The following is a 17,526-nucleotide window of genomic DNA, read 5'->3' on the forward strand; positions in this document are numbered from 1 at the left end:
CCGCGAGCCCTGTCTGACCGGTAGGGCCTTTCCTAAGTGCTGACCTGCTCGGATGCGTTGCTGTTCAACTTGTGCAACTGTGGAAGTGGCACACCCCGTGCAGGCCAGATTTCATGAAGAGGAAACGAAGAGAAGTCCACAGGCAGTTTTCCGACAGGAATGGAAGACTCCTTCGTCCGGACGTTGACATAGTAAGTTGTCATCGAGCAGTTTAGAGCGCCGCTTCGCGGGAAAACTTTGCTTGAAAGGAGTCATAGAGTCATAGAGATGTACGTCACGGAAAGAGACCCTTCGGTCGGACCTTTCCGACCAGATATCCCATCCCAATCTAGTCGTACCTGCCGGCACGCGGGCCATATCCCTCCAAACCCTTCCTATTCATATAGCCACCCAGATGCCTTTTAAATATTGCAATTGCACTCGCCTCCGCCACTTCCTCTGGCAGCTCATTCCATACACGTACCACCCTCTGTGTGAAAAAGGTGCCCCTTAGTTCTCTTTCATATCTTTTCCCTCTCACCCTAAACCTCTGCCCTCTAGTGCTGGTCTCCCGCACCCCAGGGAAAAGACTTTCTCTCTTTATCCGATCTATACGCCTCATGATTTTATATCAACCATACAAATATCTCAGCAAGGGGCCCAGCAATCACTTCCTTAGCTTCCCCCAGACCTGATCAGGTCCTGGGCATTGATCCACTTGTACGCGCTTCAAGGCATCCAGCATTCCTCCTCTGCAATGTGGACAATTTTCAAGATGTCACCATCCATTTCCCTATATTCTGTACTTCTCCCTACATTCTATCCTTTTCCACAGTAAACACTGATGCAAAATACTCGTTTAGTATCGGCCCAGCCTCTCCTGCGGCTCGGCACAAAGGCCGCTGTGCTGATCCTCGAGGGGCCCTATTCTCTCCCTAGTCACCCTTTTGTCCTTATAATGTATTTGCAAAAACCCTTTGGATTTTCCTTAACTCTATCTGCCAAAGCTATCTCAGGTCCCCTTTTTACCCTCCTGATTTCCCTACTGTCTTTACACTCTTGTACGGATTCACTCGATCTATCCTGTCTATACCTGACAAGTGCTTCCTTCTTTTCCTTAAGCAAACCCTCATTTTCTTAGGCTCTTTGGTAAACGGAAGCACCTCCCTTCTTGCCTGCATGGAGTGCTGAGCAAAGGATCTTAGTGCGCTGTGACGTGGCTCTCCAGTAGCGGAGCCATCGAGACAAAGAAGTGAAAGGCTTTGCCGAATGTTGCCTGCCAAGCGCAAGACATACCGGGCTTTGCCGAGCTCCTGACGCCACGGCTCTGCGGTACCGCGAGTGGGCCGTGTCTCTGCACGGGCCAGAGCCCAGCATGTAACGGGCGACGTGCGTGATTGTGGATTGAAAGCCGATATCCTGGCCTCACTGGAGCTGCAGCTTTCTGACGAGGGTTGCTCTGTGGCTCGCGGCACCTTGAAAACCGGCCTATTTGGGCACGCGGTATGAGCCTCGGCTGTCGGCTGGCCTTCTTAGCGCAGTAGGCAGCGCGTCAGTCTCATAATCTGAAGGTCCTGAGTTCAATCCTCAGAGAAGGCAAGACTGTGGCCTTTGTCACCGGACGTGTTTTCTTTCTCTCCGCGGGCAATAATATTTGCTTTGGACGGCTTCACGCCTGATTTGAACTGACCACACCAGAGCAAACGCGTTGCTGGAAGGTTTAACATCTGGGCGACACGTGCTCAACTTTTTTTTCTGCACAGCATTTTGGGAACTCACCATCGTGCGATCTGTGCAGCAGCAAAGACTGGAGCCACACGCAGGGTTCACGCGAGGGTCACACTGCTTGCGTCTCAAGCGTGTCCCCAGGAAAAGCACTGTGGAGAATGTGGGCATCGATCCCACTACCTCTCGCATGCTAAGCGAGCGTTCTACCATTTGAGCTAATTCCCCTACAACGTGCACTTGCTTAGCCCCCATGGTGCTTCGGAACGATGAGCTGAGAGCAGCAGGCGATTTCCTCTCGAGATTGCACGCTGTATTCAACCGAACAACGCGACGCGACCATCGACACATCCGAGCAGCAGCAGCAGCACGTGCGCGAAGTCTTCTGGAAAACACAGTGCCGCCGAAAGAATCGCCAGCGAGACGCTCTGAGATTCCAGAATCCAAACGAACCGATCGGCGCCAGCAGTCACAACAAGTGTGAGGTAGCACTCGAGAGCGCTGTCTGACTGATTGGAGACTTGCGACACGTTCAAGTGAGTGCTGACTGACTGCGTGGATGTTGTGTTCCTCCAGAGGGCTCCCTGCTGCTCGTGGTTTGCAACTGCAGACGTCACAGCACACCAACAGGCAGACTTCTCTGAAGAAGAAGAAGGTGTATTTTGGAGAAAGAGAACACTTGGGGCTGTTACCAGACGAAAAAAGAGGGCTTCTCCTTCATCCTCGTGAGCTGCAGCCCTGCGGTCAGGTTCCGCAAAGTGCTGCTTTCAGATACACGCCAAGCAGGCCGAGATGCAAAGAGCAACCGCCACTCGTCTGAAGCAGCACCCGCGAGCCCTGTCTGACCGGTAGGGCCTTTCCTAAGTGCTGACCTGCTCGGATGCGTTGCTGTTCAACTTGTGCAACTGTGGAAGTGGCACACCCCGTGCAGGCCAGATTTCATGAAGAGGAAACGAAGAGAAGTCCACAGGCAGTTTTCCGACAGGAATGGAAGACTCCTTCGTCCGGACGTTGACATAGTAAGTTGTCATCGAGCAGTTTAGAGCGCCGCTTCGCGGGAAAACTTTGCTTGAAAGGAGTCATAGAGTCATAGAGATGTACGTCACGGAAAGAGACCCTTCGGTCGGACCTTTCCGACCAGATATCCCATCCCAATCTAGTCGTACCTGCCGGCACGCGGGCCATATCCCTCCAAACCCTTCCTATTCATATAGCCACCCAGATGCCTTTTAAATATTGCAATTGCACTCGCCTCCGCCACTTCCTCTGGCAGCTCATTCCATACACGTACCACCCTCTGTGTGAAAAAGGTGCCCCTTAGTTCTCTTTCATATCTTTTCCCTCTCACCCTAAACCTCTGCCCTCTAGTGCTGGTCTCCCGCACCCCAGGGAAAAGACTTTCTCTCTTTATCCGATCTATACGCCTCATGATTTTATATCAACCATACAAATATCTCAGCAAGGGGCCCAGCAATCACTTCCTTAGCTTCCCCCAGACCTGATCAGGTCCTGGGCATTGATCCACTTGTACGCGCTTCAAGGCATCCAGCATTCCTCCTCTGCAATGTGGACAATTTTCAAGATGTCACCATCCATTTCCCTATATTCTGTACTTCTCCCTACATTCTATCCTTTTCCACAGTAAACACTGATGCAAAATACTCGTTTAGTATCGGCCCAGCCTCTCCTGCGGCTCGGCACAAAGGCCGCTGTGCTGATCCTCGAGGGGCCCTATTCTCTCCCTAGTCACCCTTTTGTCCTTATAATGTATTTGCAAAAACCCTTTGGATTTTCCTTAACTCTATCTGCCAAAGCTATCTCAGGTCCCCTTTTTACCCTCCTGATTTCCCTACTGTCTTTACACTCTTGTACGGATTCACTCGATCTATCCTGTCTATACCTGACAAGTGCTTCCTTCTTTTCCTTAAGCAAACCCTCATTTTCTTAGGCTCTTTGGTAAACGGAAGCACCTCCCTTCTTGCCTGCATGGAGTGCTGAGCAAAGGATCTTAGTGCGCTGTGACGTGGCTCTCCAGTAGCGGAGCCATCGAGACAAAGAAGTGAAAGGCTTTGCCGAATGTTGCCTGCCAAGCGCAAGACATACCGGGCTTTGCCGAGCTCCTGACGCCACGGCTCTGCGGTACCGCGAGTGGGCCGTGTCTCTGCACGGGCCAGAGCCCAGCATGTAACGGGCGACGTGCGTGATTGTGGATTGAAAGCCGATATCCTGGCCTCACTGGAGCTGCAGCTTTCTGACGAGGGTTGCTCTGTGGCTCGCGGCACCTTGAAAACCGGCCTATTTGGGCACGCGGTATGAGCCTCGGCTGTCGGCTGGCCTTCTTAGCGCAGTAGGCAGCGCGTCAGTCTCATAATCTGAAGGTCCTGAGTTCAATCCTCAGAGAAGGCAAGACTGTGGCCTTTGTCACCGGACGTGTTTTCTTTCTCTCCGCGGGCAATAATATTTGCTTTGGACGGCTTCACGCCTGATTTGAACTGACCACACCAGAGCAAACGCGTTGCTGGAAGGTTTAACATCTGGGCGACACGTGCTCAACTTTTTTTTCTGCACAGCATTTTGGGAACTCACCATCGTGCTATCTGTGCAGCAGCAAAGACTGGAGCCACACGCAGGGTTCACGCGAGGGTCACACTGCTTGCGTCTCAAGCGTGTCCCCAGGAAAAGCACTGTGGAGAATGTGGGCATCGATCCCACTACCTCTCGCATGCTAAGCGAGCGCTCTACCATTTGAGCTAATTCCCCTACAACGTGCACTTGCTTAGCCCCCATGGTGCTTCGGAACGATGAGCTGAGAGCAGCAGGCGATTTCCTCTCGAGATTGCACGCTGTATTCAACCGAACAACGCGACGCGACTATCGACACATCCGAGCAGCAGCAGCAGCACGTGCGCGAAGTCTTCTGGAAAACACAGTGCCGCCGAAAGAATCGCCAGCGAGACGCTCTGAGATTCCAGAATCCAAACGAACCGATCGGCGCCAGCAGTCACAACAAGTGTGAGGTAGCACTCGAGAGCGCTGTCTGACTGATTGGAGACTTGCGACACGTTCAAGTGAGTGCTGACTGACTGCGTGGATGTTGTGTTCCTCCAGAGGGCTCCCTGCTGCTCGTGGTTTGCAACTGCAGACGTCACAGCACACCAACAGGCAGACTTCTCTGAAGAAGAAGAAGGTGTATTTTGGAGAAAGAGAACACTTGGGGCTGTTACCAGACGAAAAAAGAGGGCTTCTCCTTCATCCTCGTGAGCTGCAGCCCTGCGGTCAGGTTCCGCAAAGTGCTGCTTTCAGATACACGCCAAGCAGGCCGAGATGCAAAGAGCAACCGCCACTCGTCTGAAGCAGCACCCGCGAGCCCTGTCTGACCGGTAGGGCCTTTCCTAAGTGCTGACCTGCTCGGATGCGTTGCTGTTCAACTTGTGCAACTGTGGAAGTGGCACACCCCGTGCAGGCCAGATTTCATGAAGAGGAAACGAAGAGAAGTCCACAGGCAGTTTTCCGACAGGAATGGAAGACTCCTTCGTCCGGACGTTGACATAGTAAGTTGTCATCGAGCAGTTTAGAGCGCCGCTTCGCGGGAAAACTTTGCTTGAAAGGAGTCATAGAGTCATAGAGATGTACGTCACGGAAAGAGACCCTTCGGTCGGACCTTTCCGACCAGATATCCCATCCCAATCTAGTCGTACCTGCCGGCACGCGGGCCATATCCCTCCAAACCCTTCCTATTCATATAGCCACCCAGATGCCTTTTAAATATTGCAATTGCACTCGCCTCCGCCACTTCCTCTGGCAGCTCATTCCATACACGTACCACCCTCTGTGTGAAAAAGGTGCCCCTTAGTTCTCTTTCATATCTTTTCCCTCTCACCCTAAACCTCTGCCCTCTAGTGCTGGTCTCCCGCACCCCAGGGAAAAGACTTTCTCTCTTTATCCGATCTATACGCCTCATGATTTTATATCAACCATACAAATATCTCAGCAAGGGGCCCAGCAATCACTTCCTTAGCTTCCCCCAGACCTGATCAGGTCCTGGGCATTGATCCACTTGTACGCGCTTCAAGGCATCCAGCATTCCTCCTCTGCAATGTGGACAATTTTCAAGATGTCACCATCCATTTCCCTATATTCTGTACTTCTCCCTACATTCTATCCTTTTCCACAGTAAACACTGATGCAAAATACTCGTTTAGTATCGGCCCAGCCTCTCCTGCGGCTCGGCACAAAGGCCGCTGTGCTGATCCTCGAGGGGCCCTATTCTCTCCCTAGTCACCCTTTTGTCCTTATAATGTATTTGCAAAAACCCTTTGGATTTTCCTTAACTCTATCTGCCAAAGCTATCTCAGGTCCCCTTTTTACCCTCCTGATTTCCCTACTGTCTTTACACTCTTGTACGGATTCACTCGATCTATCCTGTCTATACCTGACAAGTGCTTCCTTCTTTTCCTTAAGCAAACCCTCATTTTCTTAGGCTCTTTGGTAAACGGAAGCACCTCCCTTCTTGCCTGCATGGAGTGCTGAGCAAAGGATCTTAGTGCGCTGTGACGTGGCTCTCCAGTAGCGGAGCCATCGAGACAAAGAAGTGAAAGGCTTTGCCGAATGTTGCCTGCCAAGCGCAAGACATACCGGGCTTTGCCGAGCTCCTGACGCCACGGCTCTGCGGTACCGCGAGTGGGCCGTGTCTCTGCACGGGCCAGAGCCCAGCATGTAACGGGCGACGTGCGTGATTGTGGATTGAAAGCCGATATCCTGGCCTCACTGGAGCTGCAGCTTTCTGACGAGGGTTGCTCTGTGGCTCGCGGCACCTTGAAAACCGGCCTATTTGGGCACGCGGTATGAGCCTCGGCTGTCGGCTGGCCTTCTTAGCGCAGTAGGCAGCGCGTCAGTCTCATAATCTGAAGGTCCTGAGTTCAATCCTCAGAGAAGGCAAGACTGTGGCCTTTGTCACCGGACGTGTTTTCTTTCTCTCCGCGGGCAATAATATTTGCTTTGGACGGCTTCACGCCTGATTTGAACTGACCACACCAGAGCAAACGCGTTGCTGGAAGGTTTAACATCTGGGCGACACGTGCTCAACTTTTTTTTCTGCACAGCATTTTGGGAACTCACCATCGTGCTATCTGTGCAGCAGCAAAGACTGGAGCCACACGCAGGGTTCACGCGAGGGTCACACTGCTTGCGTCTCAAGCGTGTCCCCAGGAAAAGCACTGTGGAGAATGTGGGCATCGATCCCACTACCTCTCGCATGCTAAGCGAGCGCTCTACCATTTGAGCTAATTCCCCTACAACGTGCACTTGCTTAGCCCCCATGGTGCTTCGGAACGATGAGCTGAGAGCAGCAGGCGATTTCCTCTCGAGATTGCACGCTGTATTCAACCGAACAACGCGACGCGACTATCGACACATCCGAGCAGCAGCAGCAGCACGTGCGCGAAGTCTTCTGGAAAACACAGTGCCGCCGAAAGAATCGCCAGCGAGACGCTCTGAGATTCCAGAATCCAAACGAACCGATCGGCGCCAGCAGTCACAACAAGTGTGAGGTAGCACTCGAGAGCGCTGTCTGACTGATTGGAGACTTGCGACACGTTCAAGTGAGTGCTGACTGACTGCGTGGATGTTGTGTTCCTCCAGAGGGCTCCCTGCTGCTCGTGGTTTGCAACTGCAGACGTCACAGCACACCAACAGGCAGACTTCTCTGAAGAAGAAGAAGGTGTATTTTGGAGAAAGAGAACACTTGGGGCTGTTACCAGACGAAAAAAGAGGGCTTCTCCTTCATCCTCGTGAGCTGCAGCCCTGCGGTCAGGTTCCGCAAAGTGCTGCTTTCAGATACACGCCAAGCAGGCCGAGATGCAAAGAGCAACCGCCACTCGTCTGAAGCAGCACCCGCGAGCCCTGTCTGACCGGTAGGGCCTTTCCTAAGTGCTGACCTGCTCGGATGCGTTGCTGTTCAACTTGTGCAACTGTGGAAGTGGCACACCCCGTGCAGGCCAGATTTCATGAAGAGGAAACGAAGAGAAGTCCACAGGCAGTTTTCCGACAGGAATGGAAGACTCCTTCGTCCGGACGTTGACATAGTAAGTTGTCATCGAGCAGTTTAGAGCGCCGCTTCGCGGGAAAACTTTGCTTGAAAGGAGTCATAGAGTCATAGAGATGTACGTCACGGAAAGAGACCCTTCGGTCGGACCTTTCCGACCAGATATCCCATCCCAATCTAGTCGTACCTGCCGGCACGCGGGCCATATCCCTCCAAACCCTTCCTATTCATATAGCCACCCAGATGCCTTTTAAATATTGCAATTGCACTCGCCTCCGCCACTTCCTCTGGCAGCTCATTCCATACACGTACCACCCTCTGTGTGAAAAAGGTGCCCCTTAGTTCTCTTTCATATCTTTTCCCTCTCACCCTAAACCTCTGCCCTCTAGTGCTGGTCTCCCGCACCCCAGGGAAAAGACTTTCTCTCTTTATCCGATCTATACGCCTCATGATTTTATATCAACCATACAAATATCTCAGCAAGGGGCCCAGCAATCACTTCCTTAGCTTCCCCCAGACCTGATCAGGTCCTGGGCATTGATCCACTTGTACGCGCTTCAAGGCATCCAGCATTCCTCCTCTGCAATGTGGACAATTTTCAAGATGTCACCATCCATTTCCCTATATTCTGTACTTCTCCCTACATTCTATCCTTTTCCACAGTAAACACTGATGCAAAATACTCGTTTAGTATCGGCCCAGCCTCTCCTGCGGCTCGGCACAAAGGCCGCTGTGCTGATCCTCGAGGGGCCCTATTCTCTCCCTAGTCACCCTTTTGTCCTTATAATGTATTTGCAAAAACCCTTTGGATTTTCCTTAACTCTATCTGCCAAAGCTATCTCAGGTCCCCTTTTTACCCTCCTGATTTCCCTACTGTCTTTACACTCTTGTACGGATTCACTCGATCTATCCTGTCTATACCTGACAAGTGCTTCCTTCTTTTCCTTAAGCAAACCCTCATTTTCTTAGGCTCTTTGGTAAACGGAAGCACCTCCCTTCTTGCCTGCATGGAGTGCTGAGCAAAGGATCTTAGTGCGCTGTGACGTGGCTCTCCAGTAGCGGAGCCATCGAGACAAAGAAGTGAAAGGCTTTGCCGAATGTTGCCTGCCAAGCGCAAGACATACCGGGCTTTGCCGAGCTCCTGACGCCACGGCTCTGCGGTACCGCGAGTGGGCCGTGTCTCTGCACGGGCCAGAGCCCAGCATGTAACGGGCGACGTGCGTGATTGTGGATTGAAAGCCGATATCCTGGCCTCACTGGAGCTGCAGCTTTCTGACGAGGGTTGCTCTGTGGCTCGCGGCACCTTGAAAACCGGCCTATTTGGGCACGCGGTATGAGCCTCGGCTGTCGGCTGGCCTTCTTAGCGCAGTAGGCAGCGCGTCAGTCTCATAATCTGAAGGTCCTGAGTTCAATCCTCAGAGAAGGCAAGACTGTGGCCTTTGTCACCGGACGTGTTTTCTTTCTCTCCGCGGGCAATAATATTTGCTTTGGACGGCTTCACGCCTGATTTGAACTGACCACACCAGAGCAAACGCGTTGCTGGAAGGTTTAACATCTGGGCGACACGTGCTCAACTTTTTTTTCTGCACAGCATTTTGGGAACTCACCATCGTGCTATCTGTGCAGCAGCAAAGACTGGAGCCACACGCAGGGTTCACGCGAGGGTCACACTGCTTGCGTCTCAAGCGTGTCCCCAGGAAAAGCACTGTGGAGAATGTGGGCATCGATCCCACTACCTCTCGCATGCTAAGCGAGCGCTCTACCATTTGAGCTAATTCCCCTACAACGTGCACTTGCTTAGCCCCCATGGTGCTTCGGAACGATGAGCTGAGAGCAGCAGGCGATTTCCTCTCGAGATTGCACGCTGTATTCAACCGAACAACGCGACGCGACTATCGACACATCCGAGCAGCAGCAGCAGCACGTGCGCGAAGTCTTCTGGAAAACACAGTGCCGCCGAAAGAATCGCCAGCGAGACGCTCTGAGATTCCAGAATCCAAACGAACCGATCGGCGCCAGCAGTCACAACAAGTGTGAGGTAGCACTCGAGAGCGCTGTCTGACTGATTGGAGACTTGCGACACGTTCAAGTGAGTGCTGACTGACTGCGTGGATGTTGTGTTCCTCCAGAGGGCTCCCTGCTGCTCGTGGTTTGCAACTGCAGACGTCACAGCACACCAACAGGCAGACTTCTCTGAAGAAGAAGAAGGTGTATTTTGGAGAAAGAGAACACTTGGGGCTGTTACCAGACGAAAAAAGAGGGCTTCTCCTTCATCCTCGTGAGCTGCAGCCCTGCGGTCAGGTTCCGCAAAGTGCTGCTTTCAGATACACGCCAAGCAGGCCGAGATGCAAAGAGCAACCGCCACTCGTCTGAAGCAGCACCCGCGAGCCCTGTCTGACCGGTAGGGCCTTTCCTAAGTGCTGACCTGCTCGGATGCGTTGCTGTTCAACTTGTGCAACTGTGGAAGTGGCACACCCCGTGCAGGCCAGATTTCATGAAGAGGAAACGAAGAGAAGTCCACAGGCAGTTTTCCGACAGGAATGGAAGACTCCTTCGTCCGGACGTTGACATAGTAAGTTGTCATCGAGCAGTTTAGAGCGCCGCTTCGCGGGAAAACTTTGCTTGAAAGGAGTCATAGAGTCATAGAGATGTACGTCACGGAAAGAGACCCTTCGGTCGGACCTTTCCGACCAGATATCCCATCCCAATCTAGTCGTACCTGCCGGCACGCGGGCCATATCCCTCCAAACCCTTCCTATTCATATAGCCACCCAGATGCCTTTTAAATATTGCAATTGCACTCGCCTCCGCCACTTCCTCTGGCAGCTCATTCCATACACGTACCACCCTCTGTGTGAAAAAGGTGCCCCTTAGTTCTCTTTCATATCTTTTCCCTCTCACCCTAAACCTCTGCCCTCTAGTGCTGGTCTCCCGCACCCCAGGGAAAAGACTTTCTCTCTTTATCCGATCTATACGCCTCATGATTTTATATCAACCATACAAATATCTCAGCAAGGGGCCCAGCAATCACTTCCTTAGCTTCCCCCAGACCTGATCAGGTCCTGGGCATTGATCCACTTGTACGCGCTTCAAGGCATCCAGCATTCCTCCTCTGCAATGTGGACAATTTTCAAGATGTCACCATCCATTTCCCTATATTCTGTACTTCTCCCTACATTCTATCCTTTTCCACAGTAAACACTGATGCAAAATACTCGTTTAGTATCGGCCCAGCCTCTCCTGCGGCTCGGCACAAAGGCCGCTGTGCTGATCCTCGAGGGGCCCTATTCTCTCCCTAGTCACCCTTTTGTCCTTATAATGTATTTGCAAAAACCCTTTGGATTTTCCTTAACTCTATCTGCCAAAGCTATCTCAGGTCCCCTTTTTACCCTCCTGATTTCCCTACTGTCTTTACACTCTTGTACGGATTCACTCGATCTATCCTGTCTATACCTGACAAGTGCTTCCTTCTTTTCCTTAAGCAAACCCTCATTTTCTTAGGCTCTTTGGTAAACGGAAGCACCTCCCTTCTTGCCTGCATGGAGTGCTGAGCAAAGGATCTTAGTGCGCTGTGACGTGGCTCTCCAGTAGCGGAGCCATCGAGACAAAGAAGTGAAAGGCTTTGCCGAATGTTGCCTGCCAAGCGCAAGACATACCGGGCTTTGCCGAGCTCCTGACGCCACGGCTCTGCGGTACCGCGAGTGGGCCGTGTCTCTGCACGGGCCAGAGCCCAGCATGTAACGGGCGACGTGCGTGATTGTGGATTGAAAGCCGATATCCTGGCCTCACTGGAGCTGCAGCTTTCTGACGAGGGTTGCTCTGTGGCTCGCGGCACCTTGAAAACCGGCCTATTTGGGCACGCGGTATGAGCCTCGGCTGTCGGCTGGCCTTCTTAGCGCAGTAGGCAGCGCGTCAGTCTCATAATCTGAAGGTCCTGAGTTCAATCCTCAGAGAAGGCAAGACTGTGGCCTTTGTCACCGGACGTGTTTTCTTTCTCTCCGCGGGCAATAATATTTGCTTTGGACGGCTTCACGCCTGATTTGAACTGACCACACCAGAGCAAACGCGTTGCTGGAAGGTTTAACATCTGGGCGACACGTGCTCAACTTTTTTTTCTGCACAGCATTTTGGGAACTCACCATCGTGCTATCTGTGCAGCAGCAAAGACTGGAGCCACACGCAGGGTTCACGCGAGGGTCACACTGCTTGCGTCTCAAGCGTGTCCCCAGGAAAAGCACTGTGGAGAATGTGGGCATCGATCCCACTACCTCTCGCATGCTAAGCGAGCGCTCTACCATTTGAGCTAATTCCCCTACAACGTGCACTTGCTTAGCCCCCATGGTGCTTCGGAACGATGAGCTGAGAGCAGCAGGCGATTTCCTCTCGAGATTGCACGCTGTATTCAACCGAACAACGCGACGCGACTATCGACACATCCGAGCAGCAGCAGCAGCACGTGCGCGAAGTCTTCTGGAAAACACAGTGCCGCCGAAAGAATCGCCAGCGAGACGCTCTGAGATTCCAGAATCCAAACGAACCGATCGGCGCCAGCAGTCACAACAAGTGTGAGGTAGCACTCGAGAGCGCTGTCTGACTGATTGGAGACTTGCGACACGTTCAAGTGAGTGCTGACTGACTGCGTGGATGTTGTGTTCCTCCAGAGGGCTCCCTGCTGCTCGTGGTTTGCAACTGCAGACGTCACAGCACACCAACAGGCAGACTTCTCTGAAGAAGAAGAAGGTGTATTTTGGAGAAAGAGAACACTTGGGGCTGTTACCAGACGAAAAAAGAGGGCTTCTCCTTCATCCTCGTGAGCTGCAGCCCTGCGGTCAGGTTCCGCAAAGTGCTGCTTTCAGATACACGCCAAGCAGGCCGAGATGCAAAGAGCAACCGCCACTCGTCTGAAGCAGCACCCGCGAGCCCTGTCTGACCGGTAGGGCCTTTCCTAAGTGCTGACCTGCTCGGATGCGTTGCTGTTCAACTTGTGCAACTGTGGAAGTGGCACACCCCGTGCAGGCCAGATTTCATGAAGAGGAAACGAAGAGAAGTCCACAGGCAGTTTTCCGACAGGAATGGAAGACTCCTTCGTCCGGACGTTGACATAGTAAGTTGTCATCGAGCAGTTTAGAGCGCCGCTTCGCGGGAAAACTTTGCTTGAAAGGAGTCATAGAGTCATAGAGATGTACGTCACGGAAAGAGACCCTTCGGTCGGACCTTTCCGACCAGATATCCCATCCCAATCTAGTCGTACCTGCCGGCACGCGGGCCATATCCCTCCAAACCCTTCCTATTCATATAGCCACCCAGATGCCTTTTAAATATTGCAATTGCACTCGCCTCCGCCACTTCCTCTGGCAGCTCATTCCATACACGTACCACCCTCTGTGTGAAAAAGGTGCCCCTTAGTTCTCTTTCATATCTTTTCCCTCTCACCCTAAACCTCTGCCCTCTAGTGCTGGTCTCCCGCACCCCAGGGAAAAGACTTTCTCTCTTTATCCGATCTATACGCCTCATGATTTTATATCAACCATACAAATATCTCAGCAAGGGGCCCAGCAATCACTTCCTTAGCTTCCCCCAGACCTGATCAGGTCCTGGGCATTGATCCACTTGTACGCGCTTCAAGGCATCCAGCATTCCTCCTCTGCAATGTGGACAATTTTCAAGATGTCACCATCCATTTCCCTATATTCTATACTTCTCCCTACATTCTATCCTTTTCCACAGTAAACACTGATGCAAAATACTCGTTTAGTATCGGCCCAGCCTCTCCTGCGGCTCGGCACAAAGGCCGCTGTGCTGATCCTCGAGGGGCCCTATTCTCTCCCTAGTCACCCTTTTGTCCTTATAATGTATTTGCAAAAACCCTTTGGATTTTCCTTAACTCTATCTGCCAAAGCTATCTCAGGTCCCCTTTTTACCCTCCTGATTTCCCTACTGTCTTTACACTCTTGTACGGATTCACTCGATCTATCCTGTCTATACCTGACAAGTGCTTCCTTCTTTTCCTTAAGCAAACCCTCATTTTCTTAGGCTCTTTGGTAAACGGAAGCACCTCCCTTCTTGCCTGCATGGAGTGCTGAGCAAAGGATCTTAGTGCGCTGTGACGTGGCTCTCCAGTAGCGGAGCCATCGAGACAAAGAAGTGAAAGGCTTTGCCGAATGTTGCCTGCCAAGCGCAAGACATACCGGGCTTTGCCGAGCTCCTGACGCCACGGCTCTGCGGTACCGCGAGTGGGCCGTGTCTCTGCACGGGCCAGAGCCCAGCATGTAACGGGCGACGTGCGTGATTGTGGATTGAAAGCCGATATCCTGGCCTCACTGGAGCTGCAGCTTTCTGACGAGGGTTGCTCTGTGGCTCGCGGCACCTTGAAAACCGGCCTATTTGGGCACGCGGTATGAGCCTCGGCTGTCGGCTGGCCTTCTTAGCGCAGTAGGCAGCGCGTCAGTCTCATAATCTGAAGGTCCTGAGTTCAATCCTCAGAGAAGGCAAGACTGTGGCCTTTGTCACCGGACGTGTTTTCTTTCTCTCCGCGGGCAATAATATTTGCTTTGGACGGCTTCACGCCTGATTTGAACTGACCACACCAGAGCAAACGCGTTGCTGGAAGGTTTAACATCTGGGCGACACGTGCTCAACTTTTTTTTCTGCACAGCATTTTGGGAACTCACCATCGTGCTATCTGTGCAGCAGCAAAGACTGGAGCCACACGCAGGGTTCACGCGAGGGTCACACTGCTTGCGTCTCAAGCGTGTCCCCAGGAAAAGCACTGTGGAGAATGTGGGCATCGATCCCACTACCTCTCGCATGCTAAGCGAGCGCTCTACCATTTGAGTTAATTCCCCTACAACGTGCACTTGCTTAGCCCCCATGGTGCTTCGGAACGATGAGCTGAGAGCAGCAGGCGATTTCCTCTCGAGATTGCACGCTGTATTCAACCGAACAACGCGACGCGACCATCGACACATCCGAGCAGCAGCAGCAGCACGTGCGCGAAGTCTTCTGGAAAACACAGTGCCGCCGAAAGAATCGCCAGCGAGACGCTCTGAGATTCCAGAATCCAAACGAACCGATCGGCGCCAGCAGTCACAACAAGTGTGAGGTAGCACTCGAGAGCGCTGTCTGACTGATTGGAGACTTGCGACACGTTCAAGTGAGTGCTGACTGACTGCGTGGATGTTGTGTTCCTCCAGAGGGCTCCCTGCTGCTCGTGGTTTGCAACTGCAGACGTCACAGCACACCAACAGGCAGACTTCTCTGAAGAAGAAGAAGGTGTATTTTGGAGAAAGAGAACACTTGGGGCTGTTACCAGACGAAAAAAGAGGGCTTCTCCTTCATCCTCGTGAGCTGCAGCCCTGCGGTCAGGTTCCGCAAAGTGCTGCTTTCAGATACACGCCAAGCAGGCCGAGATGCAAAGAGCAACCGCCACTCGTCTGAAGCAGCACCCGCGAGCCCTGTCTGACCGGTAGGGCCTTTCCTAAGTGCTGACCTGCTCGGATGCGTTGCTGTTCAACTTGTGCAACTGTGGAAGTGGCACACCCCGTGCAGGCCAGATTTCATGAAGAGGAAACGAAGAGAAGTCCACAGGCAGTTTTCCGACAGGAATGGAAGACTCCTTCGTCCGGACGTTGACATAGTAAGTTGTCATCGAGCAGTTTAGAGCGCCGCTTCGCGGGAAAACTTTGCTTGAAAGGAGTCATAGAGTCATAGAGATGTACGTCACGGAAAGAGACCCTTCGGTCGGACCTTTCCGACCAGATATCCCATCCCAATCTAGTCGTACCTGCCGGCACGCGGGCCATATCCCTCCAAACCCTTCCTATTCATATAGCCACCCAGATGCCTTTTAAATATTGCAATTGCACTCGCCTCCGCCACTTCCTCTGGCAGCTCATTCCATACACGTACCACCCTCTGTGTGAAAAAGGTGCCCCTTAGTTCTCTTTCATATCTTTTCCCTCTCACCCTAAACCTCTGCCCTCTAGTGCTGGTCTCCCGCACCCCAGGGAAAAGACTTTCTCTCTTTATCCGATCTATACGCCTCATGATTTTATATCAACCATACAAATATCTCAGCAAGGGGCCCAGCAATCACTTCCTTAGCTTCCCCCAGACCTGATCAGGTCCTGGGCATTGATCCACTTGTACGCGCTTCAAGGCATCCAGCATTCCTCCTCTGCAATGTGGACAATTTTCAAGATGTCACCATCCATTTCCCTATATTCTATACTTCTCCCTACATTCTATCCTTTTCCACAGTAAACACTGATGCAAAATACTCGTTTAGTATCGGCCCAGCCTCTCCTGCGGCTCGGCACAAAGGCCGCTGTGCTGATCCTCGAGGGGCCCTATTCTCTCCCTAGTCACCCTTTTGTCCTTATAATGTATTTGCAAAAACCCTTTGGATTTTCCTTAACTCTATCTGCCAAAGCTATCTCAGGTCCCCTTTTTACCCTCCTGATTTCCCTACTGTCTTTACACTCTTGTACGGATTCACTCGATCTATCCTGTCTATACCTGACAAGTGCTTCCTTCTTTTCCTTAAGCAAACCCTCATTTTCTTAGGCTCTTTGGTAAACGGAAGCACCTCCCTTCTTGCCTGCATGGAGTGCTGAGCAAAGGATCTTAGTGCGCTGTGACGTGGCTCTCCAGTAGCGGAGCCATCGAGACAAAGAAGTGAAAGGCTTTGCCGAATGTTGCCTGCCAAGCGCAAGACATACCAGGCTTTGCCGAGCTCCTGACGCCACGGCTCTGCGGTACCGCGAGTGGGCCGTGTCTCTGCACGGGCCAGAGCCCAGCATGTAACGGGCGACGTGCGTGATTGTGGATTGAAAGCCGATATCCTGGCCTCACTGGAGCTGCAGCTTTCTGACGAGGGTTGCTCTGTGGCTCGCGGCACCTTGAAAACCGGCCTATTTGGGCACGCGGTATGAGCCTCGGCTGTCGGCTGGCCTTCTTAGCGCAGTAGGCAGCGCGTCAGTCTCATAATCTGAAGGTCCTGAGTTCAATCCTCAGAGAAGGCAAGACTGTGGCCTTTGTCACCGGACGTGTTTTCTTTCTCTCCGCGGGCAATAATAATTGCTTTGGACGGCTTCACGCCTGATTTGAACTGACCACACCAGAGCAAACGCGTTGCTGGAAGGTTTAACATCTGGGCGACACGTGCTCAACTTTTTTTTCTGCACAGCATTTTGGGAACTCACCATCGTGCTATCTGTGCAGCAGCAAAGACTGGAGCCACACGCAGGGTTCACGCGAGGGTCACACTGCTTGCGTCTCAAGCGTGTCCCCAGGAAAAGCACTGTGGAGAATGTGGGCATCGATCCCACTACCTCTCGCATGCTAAGCGAGCGCTCTACCATTTGAGTTAATTCCCCTACAACGTGCACTTGCTTAGCCCCCATGGTGCTTCGGAACGATGAGCTGAGAGCAGCAGGCGATTTCCTCTCGAGATTGCACGCTGTATTCAACCGAACAACGCGACGCGACCATCGACACATCCGAGCAGCAGCAGCAGCACGTGCGCGAAGTCTTCTGGAAAACACAGTGCCGCCGAAAGAATCGCCAGCGAGACGCTCTGAGATTCCAGAATCCAAACGAACCGATCGGCGCCAGCAGTCACAACAAGTGTGAGGTAGCACTCGAGAGCGCTGTCTGACTGATTGGAGACTTGCGACACGTTCAAGTGAGTGCTGACTGACTGCGTGGATGTTGTGTTCCTCCAGAGGGCTCCCTGCTGCTCGTGGTTTGCAACTGCAGACGTCACAGCACACCAACAG

At 52.5% G+C, this 17,526-nt stretch overlaps 11 non-coding genes across 11 annotated transcripts; 7 read left to right on the forward strand and 4 right to left on the reverse strand.

Annotated features, from left to right (window-relative positions):
• Positions 1-1,505: 1,505 nt before the first annotated feature.
• Positions 1,506-1,578, forward strand: trnam-cau (transfer RNA methionine (anticodon CAU)). The gene has a single exon. It is a non-coding gene; the product is annotated as a tRNA-Met (tRNA).
• Positions 1,579-4,037: 2,459 nt separating this feature from the next.
• On the forward strand, positions 4,038-4,110 carry trnam-cau (transfer RNA methionine (anticodon CAU)). Its single transcript has one exon. It is a non-coding gene; the product is annotated as a tRNA-Met (tRNA).
• Positions 4,111-4,391: 281 nt separating this feature from the next.
• On the reverse strand, positions 4,392-4,464 carry trnaa-agc (transfer RNA alanine (anticodon AGC)). Its single transcript has one exon. It is a non-coding gene; the product is annotated as a tRNA-Ala (tRNA).
• Positions 4,465-6,569: 2,105 nt separating this feature from the next.
• On the forward strand, positions 6,570-6,642 carry trnam-cau (transfer RNA methionine (anticodon CAU)). The gene has a single exon. It is a non-coding gene; the product is annotated as a tRNA-Met (tRNA).
• Positions 6,643-6,923: 281 nt separating this feature from the next.
• On the reverse strand, positions 6,924-6,996 carry trnaa-agc (transfer RNA alanine (anticodon AGC)). The gene has a single exon. It is a non-coding gene; the product is annotated as a tRNA-Ala (tRNA).
• Positions 6,997-9,101: 2,105 nt separating this feature from the next.
• On the forward strand, positions 9,102-9,174 carry trnam-cau (transfer RNA methionine (anticodon CAU)). The gene has a single exon. It is a non-coding gene; the product is annotated as a tRNA-Met (tRNA).
• Positions 9,175-9,455: 281 nt separating this feature from the next.
• Positions 9,456-9,528, reverse strand: trnaa-agc (transfer RNA alanine (anticodon AGC)). The gene has a single exon. It is a non-coding gene; the product is annotated as a tRNA-Ala (tRNA).
• Positions 9,529-11,633: 2,105 nt separating this feature from the next.
• Positions 11,634-11,706, forward strand: trnam-cau (transfer RNA methionine (anticodon CAU)). Its single transcript has one exon. It is a non-coding gene; the product is annotated as a tRNA-Met (tRNA).
• Positions 11,707-11,987: 281 nt separating this feature from the next.
• On the reverse strand, positions 11,988-12,060 carry trnaa-agc (transfer RNA alanine (anticodon AGC)). Its single transcript has one exon. It is a non-coding gene; the product is annotated as a tRNA-Ala (tRNA).
• Positions 12,061-14,165: 2,105 nt separating this feature from the next.
• trnam-cau (transfer RNA methionine (anticodon CAU)) lies at positions 14,166-14,238 on the forward strand. The gene has a single exon. It is a non-coding gene; the product is annotated as a tRNA-Met (tRNA).
• Positions 14,239-16,697: 2,459 nt separating this feature from the next.
• Positions 16,698-16,770, forward strand: trnam-cau (transfer RNA methionine (anticodon CAU)). Its single transcript has one exon. It is a non-coding gene; the product is annotated as a tRNA-Met (tRNA).
• The last annotated feature ends 756 nt before the right edge of the window (positions 16,771-17,526 follow it).

This window comes from Chiloscyllium punctatum, chromosome 5 (genome assembly GCF_047496795.1).
Source record: "Chiloscyllium punctatum isolate Juve2018m chromosome 5, sChiPun1.3, whole genome shotgun sequence".
NCBI lineage: Eukaryota > Metazoa > Chordata > Chondrichthyes > Orectolobiformes > Hemiscylliidae > Chiloscyllium > Chiloscyllium punctatum.